Source organism: Ranitomeya imitator, chromosome 3 (assembly GCF_032444005.1).
Source record: "Ranitomeya imitator isolate aRanImi1 chromosome 3, aRanImi1.pri, whole genome shotgun sequence".
Taxonomy (NCBI): Eukaryota; Metazoa; Chordata; class Amphibia; order Anura; family Dendrobatidae; genus Ranitomeya; species Ranitomeya imitator.
This window is the reverse complement of record NC_091284.1, coordinates 523,580,016-523,601,142: the sequence shown is the minus strand read 5'-3', so window position 1 is coordinate 523,601,142 and position 21,127 is coordinate 523,580,016.

Sequence of the window (21,127 nt, the reverse complement as noted above, 5' to 3'; positions counted from 1 at the left end):
TATATACGGTAGTTTACACCTGTATGTCATCTCCTGTATATAGTATATACCTGTATGTCATCTCCCCTGTATATAGTATATACCTGCTGTGTGTCATCTCCCCTGTATATAGTATATACCTGTATGTCATCTCCTTCTATATATAGTATATACCTGTATGTCATCTCCTTCTATATATAGTATATACCTGTATGTCATCTCCTCCTGTATATAGTATATACCTGTGTCTTCTCCCCTGTATATAGTATATATCTGTGTGTCATCTCCTCCTGTATATAGTATATACCTGTATGTCATCTCCTCCTCTATATAGTATATACCTGTATGTCATCTCCTCCTGTATATAGTATGTACCTGTATGTCATCTCTTCCTCTATATAGTATATACCTGTGTGTCATCTCCCCTGTATATAGAATATACCTGTGTGTCATCTCCTCCTGTATTAGACCTCGTTCACACGTTGTTTACTCAGTATTTTTACCTCAGTATTTGTAAGCTAAATTGGCAGCCTGATAAATCCCCAGCCAACAGGAAGCCCTACCCCTGGCAGTATATATTAGCTCACACATACACATAATAGACAGGTCATGTGACTAACAGCTGCCGTATTTCCTATATGGTACATTTGTTGCTCTTGTAGTTTGTCTGCTTATTAATCATATTTTTATTTTTGAAGGATAATACCAGACTTGAGTGTGTTTTAGGGTGAGTTTCGTTTGTCAAGTTGTGTGTGTTGAGTTGCGTGTGGCGACATGCATGTAGCGACTTTTGTGAGATGAGTTTTGTGTGGCAACATGCGTGTAGAAACTTTTTGTGTGTCGAGTTGCATGTGACAGGTTAGTGCAGCAAGTTGTGTGCAGCAAGTTTTGCGCATGGCGAGTTTTTGCGCGTGGCGAGTTTTATGTGTGGTGCCTTTTGAGTATGTGCAAGTTTTGTGTGAGGCAACTTTTGCATGTATTGCAACTTTTGTGCATGTGGCAATTTTTGTGCGTGTGCAAGTTTTGCGTGTGGTGAGTTTTCCATGAGGTGAGTTTTGCACTTGTGGCGAGTTTTGCGTGAGCCTAGTTTTTGCATGTGGTGAGTTTTGCGCATGGCGAGTTTTGAGCGGCGACTAGGGTTGAGCGACCTTTGCTTTTATAGGATCGGTTCGGGTTTCACGAAACCCGACTTTTTCAAAAGTCGGGTCGAGTGAAATCGGCCGATCCTATAAAAAAGTCGGGGTCGGGGTCGGCCGAAACGCGAAATCCAATGCAGTGCATTGGGTTTCCATGGTTCCCAGGGTCTGAAGGAGCGGAAACTCTCCTTCAGGCCCTGCGATCCATATTTTAGTGTAAAATAAAGAATTAAAATAAAAAATATCGCAATACTTACCCTGTGACGCGCCCTGGTACTAACCGGCAGCCTTTCTTCCTTAGAATCAGCCTTCCAAGACCTTGCGGTGACGTCGCGGCTTCTGATTGGTCGCGCGGCGGTCACATGGGCGGCCGCGCGACCAATCACAAGCCGCGACGTCACCGAAGGTCCTTCCTAAGAATCAGCGCTTCCAGGACCTTCGGTGACGTCGCGGCTTGTGATTAATCGCGCGGCCGCCCATGTGACCACCGCGCGACCAATCAGAAGCCGCGACGTCACCGCAAGGTCTTGGAAGGCTGATTCTAAGGAAGAAAGGCTGCCAGTTAGTACCAGGGCGCGTCAGAGGTTAAGTATTGCGATATTTTTTATTTTATTTCTTTATTTTACACTTAAATCTGAATTCCGATACCAATTCCCGATATCTTAAACATATCGGGAATCGGTATCGGAATTCCGATTCCAGATTCAAAAGATCGCCGACTTCATGGCCGACCCCACACTGGGGTCGGGTCAGGTTTCATGAAACCCGACCTTGCCAAAAGTCGGCGACTTTTGAAATATTTCGACCCGTTTCGCTCAACCCTAGCGGCGACTTTTGTGTTTCGACTTTTATGTGGCGAGGTTGGTGTATGTGTGGTGAAATGTGTGCTGAGGGTAATATGTGTTCAAGCATCTGGTAGTGTGTGGCGCATTTTGTGTGTGTTCATATCCCCGTGTGTGGTGAGTATCCCATGTCGGGGCCCCACCTTAGCAACTGTCCGGTATATACTCTTTGGCGCCATCGCTCTCATTCTTTAAGTCCCCCTTGTTCACATCTGGCAGCTGTCAATTTGCCTCCAACACTTTTCCTTTCACTTTTTTCCCCATTATGTAGATAGGGGTAAAATTGTTTGGTGAATTGGAACGCGCGGGGTTAAAATTTCGCCTCACAACATAGCCTATGACGCTCTCGGGGTCCAGACGTGTGACCGTGCAAAATTTTGTGCCTGTAGCTGCGACGGTGCAGATGCCAATCCCGGACATACACACATACACACACACACACACACACATTCAGCTTTATATAGTAGACTAGCTGAAGAGCCCGGCGTTGCCTGGGCACAGTAAATATCTGTGGTTAGTTATAGCACCTCACTTCTCCTATTTTCCCATCACATTTTCCCATCACGCCTCTCATTTTCCCAATCACATCTTTCATTTTCTCCCTCACACCTCTCATTTTCTCCCTCACTCCTCTCATTCCCCCTTAACACTTGTCATTTCAACCTCACATCTGTCATTTTCTGATCACTCCACTATTTTTCCTCACTTCTCTCATTTTGCACTCACACCTTTTCATTTTCACCTCACACCTCTCATTTTCACCTCATCACCTCAGTATATACATGTTTGTCATCTCCCTTATATATAGTATACATCTGTATGTCATCTCCTGTATATAGTATATACCTGTATGTCATCTCCCCTGTATATAGTATATACCTGCTGTGTGTCATCTCCCCTATATATAGTACATACCTGAATGTCATCTCCTTCTATATATAGTATATACCTGTATGTCATCTCCTCCTGTATATAGTATATACCTGTGTGCCATCTCCCCTGTATATAGTATATATCTGAGTGTCATCTCCTCCTGCATATAGTATATACCTGCATGTCATCTTCTATATATAGCATATACCTGTATGTCATCTTATCCTGTATATAGTATATACCTGTGTGACATCTCCCCTGTATACAGTATATATCTGAGTGTCATCTCCTCCTGCATATAGTATATACCTGCATGTCATCTTCTATATATAGCATATACCTGTATGTCATCTTCTCCTGTATATAGTATATACCTGTATGTCATCTCCTCCTGTATATATATGTACCTATATGTCATGTCCTCGTCTATATAGTATATACCTGTGTGTCATCTCTCCTGTATATAGTATATATATGTGTGTCATCTCCCCTGTATATAGTATATACCTGTGTGTCATCTCCTCCTGTATTAGACCTCGTTCACACGTTATTTGCTCAGTATTTTTACCTCAGTATTTGTAAGCTAAATTGGCAGCCTGATAAATCCCCAGCCAACAGGAAGCCCTCCCCCTGGCAGTATATATTAGCTCACACATACACATAATAGACAGGTCATGTGACTGACAGCTGCCGTATTTCCTATATGGTGCAATTGTTGTAGTTTGTCTGCTTATTAATCAGATTTTTATTTTTGAAGGATAATACCAGACTTGTGTGTGTTTTAGGGCGAGTTTCGTTTGTCAAGTTGTGTGTGTTGAGTTGCGTGTGGCGACATGCATGTAGCGACTTTTGTGAGATGAGTTTTGTGTAGCAACATGCGTGTAGCAACTTTTTGTGTGTCGAGTTACATGTGACAGGTTAGTGCAGCAAGTTGTGTGCAGCAAGTTTTGCGCATGGCGAGTTTTGCGCGTTGCGAGTATTATGTGTGGTGCCTTTTGAGTATGTGCAAGTTTTGTGTGAGGCAACTTTTGCATGTGTTGCAACTTTTGTGCATGTGGCAATTTTTCCGCGTGTGCAAGTTTTGCGTGTGGCGAGTTTTTCATGAGGAGAATTTTGCACTTGTGGCGAGTTTTGCAAGAGCCTAGTTTTTGCATGTGGCGAGTTCTGCGCGTGGCGAGTTTTGAGTGGCGACTTTTGTGTTTTGACTTTTATGTGGCGAGGTTGGTGTATTTGTGGTGAAATGTGTGCTGAGGGTAATATGTGTTCAAGCACGTGGTAGAGTGTGGCGCATTTTGTGTGTGTTCATATCCCCGTGTGTGGTGAGTATCCCATGTCGAGTCCCCACCTTAGCAACTGTACGGTATATACTCTTTGGCGCCATCGCTCTCATTCTTTAAGTCCCCCTTGTTCACATCTGGCAGCTGTCAATTTGCCTCCTACACTTTTCCTTTCATTTTTTCCCATTATGTAGATAGGGGCAAAATTGTTTGGTGAATTGAAAAGCGCGGGGTTAAAATTTCACCTCACAACATAGCCTATGACGCTCTCGGGGTCCAGACGTGTGACTGTGCAAAATTTTGTTGCTGTAGCTGCGACGCTTCCAACACTTTTCCTTTCACTTTTTCCCCATTATGTAGATAGGGGCAAAATTGTTTGGTGAATTGGAATGCGCGGGGTTAAAATTTCACCTCACAACGAAGCCTATGATGCTCTCAGGGTCCCGACGTGTGGCTGTGCAAAATTTTGTTTCTGTAGCTGCGACGCCTCCAACACTTTTCCTTTCACTTTTTTCCCCATTATGTAGATAGGGGCAAAATTGTTTGGTGAATTGGAAAGCGCGGGGTTAAAATTTCACCTCACAACATAGCCTATGACGCTCTCGGGGTCCAGACGTGTGACTGTGCAAAATTTTGTTGCTGTAGCTGCGACGCTTCCAACACTTTTCCTTTCACTTTTTCCCCATTATGTAGATAGGGGCAAAATTGTTTGGTGAATTGGAATGCGCGGGGTTAAAATTTCACCTCACAACGAAGCCTATGATGCTCTCAGGGTCCCGACGTGTGGCTGTGCAAAATTTTGTTTCTGTAGCTGCGACGCCTCCAACACTTTTCCTTTCACTTTTTTCCCCATTATGTAGATAGGGGCAAAATTGTTTGGTGAATTGGAAAGCGCGGGGTTAATATTTCACCTTACAACATAGCCTATGACGCTCTCGGGGTCCAGACGTGTGACTGTGCAAAATTTTGTTGCTGTAGCTGCGACGCTTCCAACACTTTTCCTTTCACTTTTTTCCCCATTATGTAGATAGGGGCAAAATTGTTTGGTGAATTGGAACGCGCGGGGTTAAAATTTCGCCTCACAATATAGCCTATGACGCTCTCGGGGTCCAGACGTGTGACTGTGCAAAATTTTGTGGCTGTAGCTGCGACTCCTCCAACACTTTTCCTTTCACTTTTTCCCCATTATGTAGATAGGGGCAAAATTGTTTGGTGAATTGGAACGCGCGGGGTTAATATATCACCTCACAACGTAGCCTATGACGCTCTCAGGGTCCAGACGTGTGACTGTGCAAAATTTTGTTGCTGTAGCTGCGACGCTTCCAACACTTTTCCTTTCACTTTTTTCCCCATTATGTAGATAGGGGCAAAATTGTTTGGTGAATTGGAACGTGCGGGGTTAATATTTCACCTCACAACGTAGCCTATGACGCTCTCAGGGTCCAGACGTGTGACTGTGCAAAATTTTGTTGCTGTAGCTGCGACGCTTCCAACACTTTTCCTTTCACTTTTTTCCCCCATAATGTAGATAGGGGCAAAATTGTTTGGTGAATTGGAACCCGCGGGGTTAAAATTTCGCCTCACAATATAGCCTATGACACTCTCGGGGTCCAGACGTGTGACTGTGCAAAATTTTGTGGCTGTAGCTGCGACGGTGCAGATGCCAATCCCGGACATACACACATACATACACACACACACACACACACACACACACACACACACACACACACACACACACACACACACACACACACACACATTCAGCTTTATATAGTAGATAACAAAACTTACAACAGATATTACTTGAGAATACTCGTTTTACAATATTACAGAAAATTCCCCTCCCCTTCACATACCCCCTCCCCATGGAGACCTTTCCCAGTGCAATCAACACTTCGTCCATTTTTTTTCCCTCCCACTCTGCCGAGGAAGAGTACTTTGACATGACACACGAACATGACTGCAAAGAACTGATGAGTCAGGAGACAGTGGGTTTTGCACATGTTCATGAGAAACCTGCTCCTAATGCAATTTTGAGCTTTTTGTAGATGGCTCCAGATACCACCAGAATGGGCAATTGTACATTGGATATGCAGTAGTATCCTCACATGAGGTAATTTGAACTGAACCACTCTCTCCTCACATTTCAGCGCAGGAGGCAGAGATGAAGGCACTCACTGAGGCATGTAGAACTGCTGCAGGTAAAGTCGTTAACATTTACACAGATTTGAATTATGCATGAGGAATATATCATTGTTAATGTACATATCTGGAGAAGCAGAGCTTTTCTTACATCAGCTGGTAAGCCCATTAAAAATGCAGAACTGGTGAAACAATTAATGGAGGTATTGATATTACCAGTCCAGGTTGGCATAATCAAGGAGAAAGCACAAACAAAAGATGGCTCCCTGGAGGTAGAAGGCAACAAAAGAGAAAACGAGGCTGCTAAAGTAGCATCAAGGTGGCCTAAAGGTACCGTCACACATAACGATATCGTTAACGATATCGTTGCTTTTTGTGACGTAGCAATGATATCGTCAAGGAAATCGTTATGTGTGACAGTGACCAACGATCAGGCCCCTGCTGGGAGATCGTTGGTCGCTGAGGAATGTCCAGCACTTTATTTCGTCGCTGGTTCTCCCGCTGACATCGCTGAATCGGCGTGTGTGACGCCGATCCAGCGATGTCTTCCCTGGTAACCAGGGTAAACTTCGGGTTACTAAGCGCAGAGCCGCGCTTAGTAACCCAATGTTTACCCTGGTTACCAGCGTAAACGTTAAAAAAACAAACACTACATACTTACCTTCAGCTGTCTGTCCCCGGTGCTCTGCTTCTCTGCCCTCCTCCTGTGTCAGCGCCGGCCAGCCGGAAAGCACAGCGGTGACGTCACCGCTCTGCTTTCCAGCTGACCGGCGCTGACAGTGCAGAGGAAAGCAAAGCGCCGGAGGACAGACAGCTGGTAACCAGGGTAAACATTGGGTTACTAAGCGCGGCCCTGCGCTTAGTAACCCGATGTTTACCCTGGTTACCGGGGACCTCGGGATCGTTGGTCGCTGGAGAGCTGTCTGTGTGACAGCTCTCCAGCGACCAAACAGCGACGCTGCAGTGATCGACATCGTTGTCGGTATCGCTGCAGCGTCGCTTAGTGTGATGGTACCCTTAGGAGTATATTCCAGCCACACTAAGCCTAGATCTCCTGAAATCCAACAGACTTCTCCCTCGGAGGAGAAACACTGGGGGAAAATGGGATCTGAGCTGAACACAAATGAAGTATGGGAGAATAAGGATAAATTGTGTTTACCGAGGTCCCTGTTTCCAGTGATAGCACAAGAAAAGCATGGCCCCACTCATGCCTCAAAATGTCACATGTGCATCATGGTAAAATGCCATCTGGATTGCCCCTGGTTTCAGTTATGCAGCCGCAAAACTCATGCAGTCCAGTCTCATCTGTGCACAGCACAACCCAAGTAAAACAGTAAAAGACACCTAGGCCTCTCTACCCGTTTCAGAGACTGCAGATTGACTACATACAGCTACCTAAGGTAGGAGTGTATGAATATGTCCTAGTATGTGTACATCTCTTCTCTGGTTGGCGACAAGCCTATCCGGTAAAATGTGCAAATGCTAAACGACTGCAGACAAACTGATAAAATAACTGATCTGCATATATGGTGTCCCAGAAATCATAGAAAGTGATAGGGGTACACACTTCATTGTAGAAATAATGAAGGAAGTCATACAGGCCCTGGGAATACAGTAAGCATTTCATACACAATATTGACCACAAAGTAGTGGGAAAGGGGAAAGACTAAAGGGGACACTTAAACTAAAAATTTAAAAAGCCATGGCAGACACAGGAAATAACTGGGTAGAGTGCTTGTCTCTTGCACTCTTTTCAGTCAGACACACTCCAAAAAGAAAGACAGGCTTGTCTCCTTTTGAAGTCCTGTTTGGTAGTGCCCCAAAAACGGGTTTGTACTTTCCACAGGTGCTACAAATGCAATACGGTTCATTGACAGCCTATGTCCAGGCCTTGCAGAAAAGACTTAATGTGGTGCATAAACATGTGTTCTTATCCATTCCAGATCCTAATGAAAGTGCAGATGTGCATCAGCTGAATCCAGGTGATTGGGTGGTCATACGCAGATACCTGAGAAGTTGCCTAGATCCATGGTTTGATGGCCCATTCCAAGTCCAGCTGACCACATCCACCTCAGTGAAACGAGGGAAAGCCCACCTGGATCCACACCAGTCACTGCAAAAGGTCACTTCATCAGCACAATGACTGTTCTACTAATCACTAGTGTTGAGCATTCCGATACCGCAAGTATCGGGTATCGGCCGATATTTGCGGTATCGGAATTCCGATCCCGAGTTCCGATATTTTTGCGATATCGGGAATCAGGATCGGGATGAATATTTATGTGTAAAATAAAGAATAAAAATAAAAAATATGAATATACTCACCCTCGGACGCGCCCTGGTTGTAACCGCTGCAACCGGCAGTCTCCGTTCCTAAAAATGAGCGAGTGAAGGACCTGCGATGACGTCGCGGCTTGTGATTGGTCGCGTGAGCGGTCACATGAGCAGTCACGTGACCAATCACAAGCCTGTTGTGAATTCTGTGGCAGAGTTCACTCCTGTGGTCACAAGTGGTACTTCGGCTGATTCTCTCTGGGATCTTCCGTTTGTGGAGGAAAGTGGTACTGCAGCTTCTGAGTTTCCTCCCTCAGGTGATCTGGTGAGCTCATTAGCTTCTTCTCTACTTAACTCCACCTGATGCTTTGATCTATGCTTCCTGTCAATGTTTCAGTGTGGGACTTGTTTTTTCCCTGGATCATTCCTGTGGCCTGCTGCTCTGCAAAGCTAAGTTTTGCTTATGTTATTTTGTTGCTATTTTTCTGTCCAGCTTGCTTAATTGTTTTTTGTCGCCTGCTGGAAGCTCTGAGACGCAGAGGGACCACCTCCGTACCGTTAGTCGGTGTGGAGGGTCTTTTTGGTCCCCTCTGCGTGGTTTTTTATAGGTTTTTGTGCTGACCGCAAAGTTATCTTCCCTATCCTCGTTCTGTTCAGCTAGTCGGGCCTCACTTTGCTAAATCTGTTTCATCTCTATGTTTGTGTTTTCATCTTACTCACAGTCATTATATGTGGGGGGCTGCCTTTTCCTTTGGGGAATTTCTCTGAGGCAAGGTAGGCTTATTTTTCTATCTTCAGGATTAGCTAGTTTCTCAGGCTGTGACGAGGCGCCTAGGTTCTGGTCAGGAGCGCTCCATGGCTACCTTTAGTGTGGTTTGATAGGCTTAGGGATTGCGGTCTGCAGAGTTCCCACGTCTCAGAGCTCGTTCTATTATTTTGGGTTATTGTCTGTTCACTGTATGTGCTCTGACCTCCATGTCCATTGTGATTCTGAATTGCCTTTCATAACAGTACAGGAAGCCAAAAGTGCTAATGATTCTCAACAGAGGGAAAAAAGAAGTTCTGAGACCATTTTTTTTTTCTTTGCACTGTGTTTTGTCTTTTTTTTCCCCTAGACATTTGGGTGGTTCAGGACATAGGTGTAGCAATGGACATTAAAGGTCTGTCTTCATGTGTGGATCAGCTCACGGCAAGAGTTCAAAATATTCAAGATTTTGTGGTCCAGAATTCTTTGCTTGAACCGAGAATTCCTATTCCAGATTTGTTTTTTGGAGATAGAACTAAATTTCTGAGTTTCAAAAATAATTGTAAACTATTTCTGGCTTTGAAACCTCGCTCTTCTGGTGACCCAATTCAACAGGTTAGGATCGTCATTTCTTTTTTGCGCGGCGACCCTCAGGACTGGGCGTTTTCTCTTGCGTCAGGAGATCCTGCATTGAGTAATATCGATGCGTTTTTCCTGGCGCTTGGATTGCTGTACGATGAGCCTAATTCAGTGGATCAGGCAGAAAAAAATTTGCTGGCTCTTTGTCAGGCTCAGGATGAGATAGAGGTATATTGTCAGAAATTTAGAAAGTGGTCAGTGCTCACTCAATGGAATGAATCTGCGCTGGCAGCAATATTCAGAAAGGGTCTCTCTGAAGCCCTTAAGGATGTCATGGTGGGATTTCCTATGCCTGCTGGTTTGAATGAGTCTATGTCTTTGGCCATTCAGATCGGTCGACGCTTGCGTGAGCGTAAACCTGTGCACCATTTGGCGGTATTACCTGAGCTTAAACCTGAGCCTATGCACTGTGATAGGACCTTGACCAGAATTGAACGGCAAGAACATAGACGTCTGAATGGTCTGTGTTTCTACTGTGGTGATTCCACTCATGCTATCTCTGATTGTCCTAAGCGCACTAAGCGGTTCGCTAGGTCTGCCACCATTGGTACTGTACAGTCAAAATTTCTTCTGTCCGTTACCTTGATCTGCTCTTTGTCATCATATTCTGTCATGGCATTTGTGGATTCAGGCGCTGCCCTGAATTTGATGGACTTGGAATATGCTAAGCGTTGTGGGTTTTTCTTGGAGCCCTTGCAGTGTCCTATTCCATTGAGAGGAATTGATGCTACGCCTTTGGCCAAGAATAAGCCTCAGTACTGGACCCAGCTGACCATGTGCATGGCTCCTGCACATCAGGAGGTTATTCGCTTTCTGGTGTTGCATAATCTGCATGATGTGGTCGTGTTGGGGTTGCCATGGCTACAAGCCCATAATCCAGTATTAGATTGGAAATCCATGTCGGTGTAAAGCTGGGGTTGTCAGGGGGTACATGGTGATGTTCCATTTCTGTCAATTTCGTCATCCACTCCTTCTGAGGTCCCAGAGTTCTTGTCTGATTACCGGGATGTATTTGATGAGCCCAAGTCCAATACCCTACCTCCGCATAGGGATTGTGATTGTGCTATCAATTTGATTCCTGGTAGTAAATTCCCAAAAGGTCGATTGTTTAATTTGTCCGTGCCTGAGCACACCGCTATGTGCAGTTATGTGAAGGAATCCCTGGAGAAGGGGCATATTCGCCCGTCATCGTCGCCATTAGGAGCAGGGTTCTTTTTTGTAGCCAAGAAGGATGGTTCGCTGAGACCTTGCATAGATTACCGCCTTCTTAATAAGATCACGGTTAAATTTCAGTACCCCTTGCCATTGTTATCTGATCTGTTTGCTCGGATTAAGGGGGCTAGTTGGTTCACAAAGATAGATCTTCGTGGTGCGTATAATCTGGTGCGAATTAAGCAAGGTGATGAATGGAAAACTGCATATAATACGCCCGAGGGTCATTTTGAGTATCTCGTGATGCCGTTCGGACTTGCCAATGCTCCATCAGTGTTTCAGTCCTTTATGCATGACATCTTCCAAGAGTACCTGGATAAATTCCTGATTGTGTACTTGGATGACATTTTGATCTTCTCGGATGATTGGGAGTCTCATGTGAAGCAGGTCAGAACGGTTTTTCAGGTCCTGCGTGCTAATTCTTTGTTTGTGAAGGGATCAAAGTGTCTCTTTGGTGTGCAGAAGGTTTCATTTTTGGGGTTCATCTTTTCCCCTTCTACTATCGAGATGGATCCTGTTAAGGTCCAAGCCATCCATGATTGGACTCAGCCGACATCTCTGAAAAGTCTGCAAAAGTTCCTGGGCTTTGCTAATTTTTATCGTCGCTTCATCTGCAATTTTTGCTAGTATTGCTAAACCATTGACCGATTTGACCAAGAAGGGTGCTGATGTGGTCAATTGGTCTTCTGCTGCTGTGGAAGCTTTTCAAGAGTTGAAGCGTCGTTTTTCTTCTGCCCCTGTGTTGTGTCAGCCAGATGTTTCTCTTCCGTTCCAGGTCGAGGTTGATGCTTCTGAGATTGGAGCAGGGGCTGTTTTGTCGCAGAGAGGTTCTGGTTGCTCAGTGATGAAACCATGCGCTTTCTTTTCCAGGAAGTTTTCGCCTGCTGAGCGTAATTATGATGTGGGCAACCGAGAGTTGCTGGCCATGAAGTGGGCATTCGAGGAGTGGCGTCATTGGCTTGAAGGAGCTAAGCATCGCGTGGTGGTATTGACTGATCATAAGAACTTGACTTATCTCGAGTCTGCCAAGCGCTTGAATCCTAGACAAGCTCGTTGGTCGTTGTTTTTTGCCCGTTTTGACTTTGTGATTTCGTACCTTCCGGGCTCTAAAAATGTGAAGGCGGATGCTCTGTCTAGGAGTTTTGTACCCGACTCTCCGGGTTTATCTGAGCCGGCGGGTATCCTCAAGGAAGGAGTAATTGTGTCTGCCATTTCCCCTGATTTGCGGCGGGTGCTGCAAAAATTTCAGGCTAATAAACCTGATCGTTGCCCAGCGGAGAAACTGTTTGTCCCTGATAGATGGACTAGTAGAGTTATCTCTGAGATTCATTGTTCAGTGTTGGCTGGGCATCCTGGAATCTTTGGTACCAGAGAGTTAGTGGCTAGATCCTTTTGGTGGCCCTCTCTGTCGCGGGATGTGCGTACTTTTGTGCAGTCCTGTGGGATTTGTGCTCGGGCTAAGCCCTGCTGTTCTCGTGCCAGTGGGTTGCTTTTGCCCTTGTCGGTCCCGAAGAGGCCTTGGACACATATCTCTATGGATTTTATTTCTGACCTTCCCGTTTCTCAAAAGATGTCAGTCATTTGGGTGGTCTGTGATCGCTTTTCTAAGATGGTCCATCTGGTACCCTTGTCTAAATTGCCTTCCTCCTCTGATTTGGTGCCTTTGTTCTTCCAGCATGTGGTTCGTTTGCATGGCATTCCAGAGAATATTGTTTCTGACAGAGGTTCCCAGTTTGTTTCGAGGTTTTGGCGAGCCTTTTGTGGTAGGATGGGCATTGACTTGTCTTTTTCCTCGGCTTTCCATCCTCAGACTAATGGCCAGACCGAGCGAACCAATCAGACCTTGGAAACATATCTGAGGTGCTTTGTTTCTGCTGATCAGGATGACTGGGTGTCCTTTTTGCCTTTGGCTGAGTTCGCCCTTAATAATCGGGCCAGCTCGGCTACCTTGGTTTCACCGTTTTTCTGCAATTCTGGGTTCCATCCTCGTTTCTCTTCTGGACAGGTTGAGTCTTCGGACTGTCCTGGTGTGGATGGATACTGTGGTGGACAGGTTGCAGCAGATTTGAACTCAGGTAGTGGACAATTTGACCTTGTCCCAGGAGAAGGCTCAACTTTTCGCTAATCGCAGACGCCGTGTGGATCCCCGACTTCGTGTTGGGGATCTGGTTTGGTTATCTTCTCGTCATATTCCTATGAAGGTTTCCTCTCCTAAGTTTAAACCTCGTTTTATTGGTCCGTATAGGATTTCTGAGGTTCTTAATCCTGTGTCTTTTCGTCTGACCCTTCTAGATTCTTTTTCTATACATAACGTATTCCATAGGTCATTGTTGCGGAGATACGTGGCATCTATGGTTCCATCTGTTGAGCCTCCTGCCCCGGTTTTGGTGGAGGGGGAATTGGAGTATATTGTGGAGAAGATTTTGGATTCTCGTGTTTCAAGACGGAAACTCCAGTATCTGGTTAAATGGAAGGGTTATGCTCAGGAGGATAATTCCTGGGTTTTTGCCTCTGATGTCCATGCTCCCGATCTTGTTCGTGCCTTTCATGTGGCTCATCCTGGTCGGCCTGGGGGCTCTGGTGAGGGTTCGGTGACCCCTCCTCAAGGGGGATGTACTGTTGTGAATTCTGTGGCAGAGTTCACTCCTGTGGTCACAAGTGGTACTTCGGCTGATTCTCTCTGGGATCTTCCGTTTGTGGAGGAAAGTGGTACTGCAGCTTCTGAGTTTCCTCCCTCAGGTGATCTGGTGAGCTCATTAGCTTCTTCTCTACTTAACTCCACCTGATGCTTTGATCTATGCTTCCTGTCAATGTTTCAGTGTGGGACTTGTTTTTTCCCTGGATCATTCCTGTGGCCTGCTGCTCTGCAAAGCTAAGTTTTGCTTATGTTATTTTGTTGCTATTTTTCTGTCCAGCTTGCTTAATTGTTTTTTGTCGCCTGCTGGAAGCTCTGAGACGCAGAGGGACCACCTCCGTACCGTTAGTCGGTGCGGAGGGTCTTTTTGGTCCCCTCTGCGTGGTTTTTTATAGGTTTTTGTGCTGACCGCAAAGTTATCTTCCCTATCCTCGTTCTGTTCAGCTAGTCGGGTCTGACTTTGCTAAATCTGTTTCATCTCTATGTTTGTGTTTTCATCTTACTCACAGTCATTATATGTGGGGGGCTGCCTTTTCCTTTGGGGAATTTCTCTGAGGCAAGGTAGGCTTATTTTTCTATCTTCAGGATTAGCTAGTTTCTCAGGCTGTGACGAGGCGCCTAGGTTCCGGTCAGGAGCGCTCCACGGCTACTTTTAGTGTGGTTTGATAGGCTTAGGGATTGCGGTCTGCAGAGTTCCCACGTCTCAGAGCTCGTTCTATTATTTTGGGTTATTGTCTGTTCACTGTATGTGCTCTGACCTCCATGTCCATTGTGATTCTGAATTGCCTTTCATAACACAAGCCGCGACATCATCGAAGGTCCTTCACCCGCTCATTCTTAGGAACGGAGGCTGCCGGTTACACCGCTAAGGTCCAGGGTCCGCCGGAGGGGTGAGTATATCCATATTTTTTATTTTTATTCTTTATTTTTTACATGAATATGGATCCCAGGGCCTGAAGGAGAGTTTCCTCTCCTTCAGACCCTGGGAACCATTCCAGGATACATTCCGATATTTGTGTCCCATTGACTTGTATTGGTATCGGGTATCGGTATCGGCGATATCCGATATTTTTCGGATATCGGCCGATACAATCCGATACTGATACTTTCAAATATTGGAAGGTATCGCTCAACACTACTAATCACCTTGCTGGGAAAAGCAGGATTATTGCACCCTACAAAGACACTGGATAAACTTTTACATATTGATTGGGACATCAAACTTATTCGACATCATGCTCTTCTTCTAAAGGACAAGGAAGGACAAAAACCAAAAGACTGTTGGTTCTGTACACACAGCCCAGTATCTGCAAGGACTATGCCATACTTAGCCTTACCTTAGCCAATTTTCCTGCAGACCCTACAAGTTGGTCTGGGGGCAGTGAAAATGTTGAAATGGATGGAAAAAGTGCTGAATGTAAGGAGAACAGCATGAGGAAGACCCCTGGATGCATCTCAGACTCCCAGAATGCAGCTGAGAACAATGGTGTCACACTCTTACTCCACTCAAGAACTGACAGTAAAACAGTAAAAACATTCAAAACCGACAAGAAATTGGAGTTTACAGGGAAAAAAATGTTAAGAAACATTTTTTTCCTGTATAATGACATGTATTTAATGCAAAATCTGAAAGGAATTTGGAAAAAATAATAATAATGCAAGTGAACCAAAATTGAAATTTTTATTAAAAAATCTGGATTTTTCAGTGTAATTTATGAAGGAAGTGCCAAGACCTGCCAAACTTCTAGACTCATAAAGGCTATGCACTAAGTGCAAAGCTAGCCAAAAATTACAAGCTTGGTATCCATACACCCTTGAAGGCTCCCTTGAAGTACCTCATTCAAATATTGAGAACAAAGTATAGTTGTGGTACTCCTACACTCATAAACATACTGCACAGTGCAAAGCTTGCCAAAAATTATAAACAGGGTCATAAATACACCCTTCAAGGCACCAACTAGTTGAATGAGGTACTATATTTTGAACAAAGTATTGTTGTGGTACTCCTACAGCAGGTTCATCCATAGACCCTTGAAGGCAACAACAGATGGGCCTCATTAAAATATTAGGAAAGTGTGGGTGATGTGCTTCTACGCTCATAAAGGCTTTGCACAAAGTGCAAATCCAGGAGAAAATGATGAGTACGGCCATCAAGTCGTCCATAGACCTTTGAAGGCAACAACTGGGGGCCTCATTAAAATATTGAAGATTAAAAACACATTGTGTGCTGCTTTTCATGTGGAAAAGTTGGGGCTAATCCAAGCTTTGTTCACTTTTATCAAAGTGACCATGTCAGTGCTTTTTACTTACATGCAAAAGAACCTGTGTGTTTTCAAACCCTCGGCAGCTCGTTCAGACAAGATGTTAGAGGCAGGGCAGCACAACACCTCCAAGGCATAGAGGGACAGCTTATGCCAGGTGTCCAGCTTTGAGACCCAATAGCTGAAGTTCGCAGAGGACTTAGGAAGTACATTGGTTTGGTAGGCCAGGTATTTCTTGACCATCTTTAAAAAATTATTCCTCTGTGTCATGTAACGCGAGGGTCATGGGAAAGGCATCGGTACAAAAAGTCAGCCATATATGCCAAGGTCCCTACAGTCAATTCTTCGCTGTCTCCACCATGATGACTGATGTCCACTTTCTCCTTCTCTTCCTTTTCATTCTCCTCCTCAACCTATCCATGTAGGAGAGACTAGCCTCTATTGCATTAGTAACAGCTCCTGTTCCTCCTCAGCCAGCTCCTGTTCCTCCTCCTCCTTCTTAACCTCCATGTCCTCATTGCTACCCAATCCACACTGAGCAGATGAGATGAGCCTGGACTGGGTAGTATATCATGTCTTCATCCATCTCCACCTGGTCTGCATGCTTAATGCTTCATGTTTAATGGTTAGCAGCAACTGGTTAATTAAGCACAGAAGTGGGAAAGTGGGATAGTTGCATTGATGAGGGTGAAGTCACGCTCACCAACTTTGTGGAGTCCCCAAAGTCTTGGAGAACTGCACAAATGTCAGACATCCATGTCGACTCTTCGGTGGTTATATGTGTAGGCTGACAGGAATCAGGGCTGCCACTAGAAATTTTGGGGCCCCATACTGGCAAATAGAGTTGAGCGACCTTGACCTTTTTAGAGTCGAGCCGGGTTTCGCGAAACCCGACTATCTCAAAAGTCGGGTCGAGTGAAATCGGCCGATTATGGCAAAAAGTCGGGATCGACCGAAACACGAAACCCAATGCAAGTCAATGGGGCAGCATAGTCGGCAGTGAGTGGGGGCCAGGAAAACACCTACAGTTCCCATTTTAATGTCAAAACCATCCATTCTTCTTAATGAAGCTTGTCAAGCGTAATTTACCTTATAATAATTGGAAGGCATTTGAAATTGGGGGTCATTTGGCTAAAGTTGTGTGGGGTAGGGCTGGTTCAAGTAATTAGTGGGCCCAGGAAATCTGGACCACGTCACGGCAGTGGAGCAGGGAGAGGTAAGTATTTCAACTTTGCAAGTGCTGTGAACCTGAGCAAGCAGGGGGGGCCCACTTGTTGGCATTGGCACTGGCACAGGGCCCCTCAAAGTACAGCGGTGTGTTTGCACGGCGGGGGCACCTCCCACCGGCAGCAACACTTTTGCGTACTATGAGAGGCCCTGTGCCAGTGACGTCGGCAACTAGTATTCCTCCCCCCACCTGATGAAGGAACCTGCACTTTCATCTGCACCTTCCTCTTTGTCCCCGTGTAAGGTGGTATGGTATGCGGGAAGAGCAACCTGACTTTCAGCAGGGTCACAATGTTGTTGTGTAGCATGCACGGGGAATGTTGCGTTATGGGTCAATGTACCAGCAGACTCATCTATCACTGGCTGGGCAATGGGCACGATGAAGTGGAAACACAGATATAGGCCCAAAGAATAAAGTGGGCTAAATGCAGTTCAAAATTGGTAACACAGGAATAACCAGGGGGCATTGCAGTGGAGGACAACTGGAATGAGAGGCTGACACAGAGAGTAGGGCCAAATCAGTAAGTAGTCGAAATGCAGTTCAAAATTGGCAACCGTAGTAAACAGGCGGCACAGCTTTGTTCAGTGGAGGAGAACAGCAAGGAGTGGCAGACACCGATAGTAGGCCCCAACCCAACTAGTAGGCCAAATGCAGTCTAACATTAACAACTACTTAACGAGAGCCTGAAAATGGAATTTCAGGACAGGAAACCAGGAGAACAGCAAGGAGTGGCAGACACCGATAGTAGGCCCCAAACCAACTAGTACGCCAAATGCAGTTGTTCCATTTAACCACAATTTAATGAGAGCCTGAAGATAGAAGCTCAGGAAAGGCAACCTGGGGAACACCTTGGAGTGTAACACACCATCTCTCTCCACCCCATACCCATTTTGTAGGCCTAATGCAGTGTACTTTTCTACAACTACTAAACGAGAGTCGGAAGACCGAAGCAATGGCAAGGAAACCTGGGGAACACCTTGGAGTGTAACACACCATCTCTCTCCACCCCATACCCAATTTGTAGGCCTAATGCAGTGTAGTTTCCAAGAACTACTAAACGAGAGCCGGAAGATCGAAGCTCAGGAAAGGCAACCTGGGGAACACCTTGGAGTGTAACACACCCTCTCTCTACACCCCATACCCAATTTGAAGGCCTAATGCAGTGTAGTTTCCAAGAACTACTAAACGAGAGCCGGAAGATCGAAGCTCAGGAAAGGCAACCTGGGGAACACCTTGGAGTGTAACACACCCTCTCTCCACACCCCATACCCAATTTGTAGGCCTAATGCAGCGTAGTTTCCGACAACTACTAAACGAGAGCATGAAGATCGAAGCTCAGGAAAGGCAACCTGGGGAACACCTTGGAGTGTAAGAAACCCTCTCTCTACACCCCATACCCAATTTGTAGGCCTAATGCAGCGTAGTTTCCAACAACTACTAAACGAGAGCCGGAAGATCGAAGCTCAGGAAAGGCAACCTGGGGAACACCTTGGAGTGTAACACATCCTCTCTCTACACCCCATACCCAATTTGAAGGCCTAATGCAGTGTAGTTTCCAAGAACTACTAAACGAGAGCCGGAAGATCGAAGCTCAGGAAAGGCAACCTGGGGAACACCTTGGAGTGTAACACACCCTCTCTCTACACCCCATACCCAATTTGTAGGCCTAATGCAGCGTAGTTTCCGACAACTACTAAACGAGAGCATGAAGATCGAAGCTCAGGAAAGGCAACCTGGGGAACACCTTGGGGTGTAACACACCCTCTCTCTACACCCCATACCCAATTTGAAGGCCTAATGCAGCGTAGTTTCCAACAACTACTAAACGAGAGCCGGAAGATCGAAGCTCAGGAAAGGCAACCTGGGGAACACCTTGGAGTGTAACAAACCCTCTCTCTACACCCCATACCCTATTTGTAGGCCTAATGCAGCGTAGTTTCCAAGAACTACTAAATGAGAGCCGGAAGATCGAAGCTCAGGAAAGGCAACCTGGGGAACACCTTGGAGTGTAACACAACGTCTCTCTACACCACGGAAGGGCTGATTCTTAGGAAGGAAGGCTGTTGGAAATAAGCATTGCGCGTCCGAGGGTGATTATATTCTTATTAGGTATATACTCACCCTCGGACGCGCCCTGCTTCTTTATTTGTAATGAATGTTTATTTGCAATGTGGTGTTGACTTACTCTATTATTTTGGTAATTAATGATTTTATTATTTTCATTGTTTTGCATCTTCTCGGCAATAATATAAAGAAGACGCGACAGGACAACACTCGGTGGATGCCATATCTGTGTTTTCAATTTAAAAAACCTTTCAGTTAACTACTTGCAGGAGAAAGTAATTGTAGCTGGTGGCCATTTTTCGTACTGTACCAGATTTTAGTTGTGTGTTTGTTTTTAATGTTAAAATGTCTGCATTTGATATCTCACCAGTATTTTCTTTTTTATAAGCAAAATACTTTTTTTTTAATTTTATGATGTTGGTTCAAGGGGTACAAGGGCAGCAGTAGACAGGTCAGTGGAGGCCTAGTGGAAGGAGGGACCGCAGACAGGCTTCGAAGCCCTAACATAATAAATTGGGCTGCCTGTAGGCAATTTAAAATTGGTTCCAGGGGAACACGGGCAGCAGTAGACAGGTCAGTGGAGGCCTAGAGGAAGGAGGGACCGCAGATGCGCCAATGTTTCCCCCATACCAAATTTGTAGGCCTAATGCAGCGTAGTTTCCAACAACTACTAAACGAGAGCCGGAATATCGAAGCTCAGGAAAGGCAACCTGGGGAACACCTTGGAGTGTAACACACCCTCTCTCTACACCCCATACCCAATTTGAAGGCCTAATGCAGTGTAGTTTCCAAGAACTACTAAACGAGAGCCGGAAGATCGAAGCTCAGGAAAGGCAACCTGGGGAACACCTTGGAGTGTAACACACCCTCTCTCTACACCCCATACCCAATTTGAAGGCCTAATGCAGCGTAGTTTCCAACAACTACTAAACGAGAGCCGGAAGATCGAAGCTCAGGAAAGGCAACCTGGGGAACACCTTGGAGTGTAACAAACCCTCTCTCTACACCCCATACCCAATTTGAAGGCCTAATGCAGTGTAGTTTCCAAGAACTACTAAATGAGAGCCGGAAGATCGAAGCTCAGGAAAGGCAACCTGGGGAACACCTTGGAGTGTAACACAACGTCTCTCTACACCACGGAAGGGCTGATTCTTAGGAAGGAAGGCTGTTGGAAATAAGCATTGCGCGTCCGAGGGTGATTATATTCTTATTAGGTATATACTCACCCTCGGACGCGCCCTGCTTCTTTATTTGTAATGAATGTTTATTTGCAATGTGGTGTTGACTTACTCTATTATTTTGGTAATTAATGATTTTATTATTTTCATTGTTTTGCATCTTCTCGGCAATAATATAAAGAAGACGCGACAGGACAACACTCGGTGGATGCCATATCTATGTTTTCAATTTAAAAAACCTTTCAGTTAACTACTTGCAGGAGAAAGTAATTGTAGCTGGTGGCCATTTTTAGTACTGTACCAGATTTTAGTTGTGTGTTTGTTTTTAATGTTAAAATGTCTGCATTTGATATCTCACCAGTATTTTCTTTTTTATAAGCAAAATACTTTTTTTTTTATTTTATGATGTTGGTTCAAGGGGTACACGGGCAGCAGTAGACAGGTCAGTGGAGGCCTAGTGGAAGGAGGGACCGCAGACAGGCTTCGAAGGCCTAACATAATAAAATGGGCTGGCTGTAGGCAATTTAAAATTGGTTCCAGGGGAACACGGGCAGCAGTAGACAGGTCAGTGGAGGCCTAGTGGAAGGATGGACCGCAGACAGGCTTCGAAGGCCTAACATAATAAATTGGGCTGCCTGT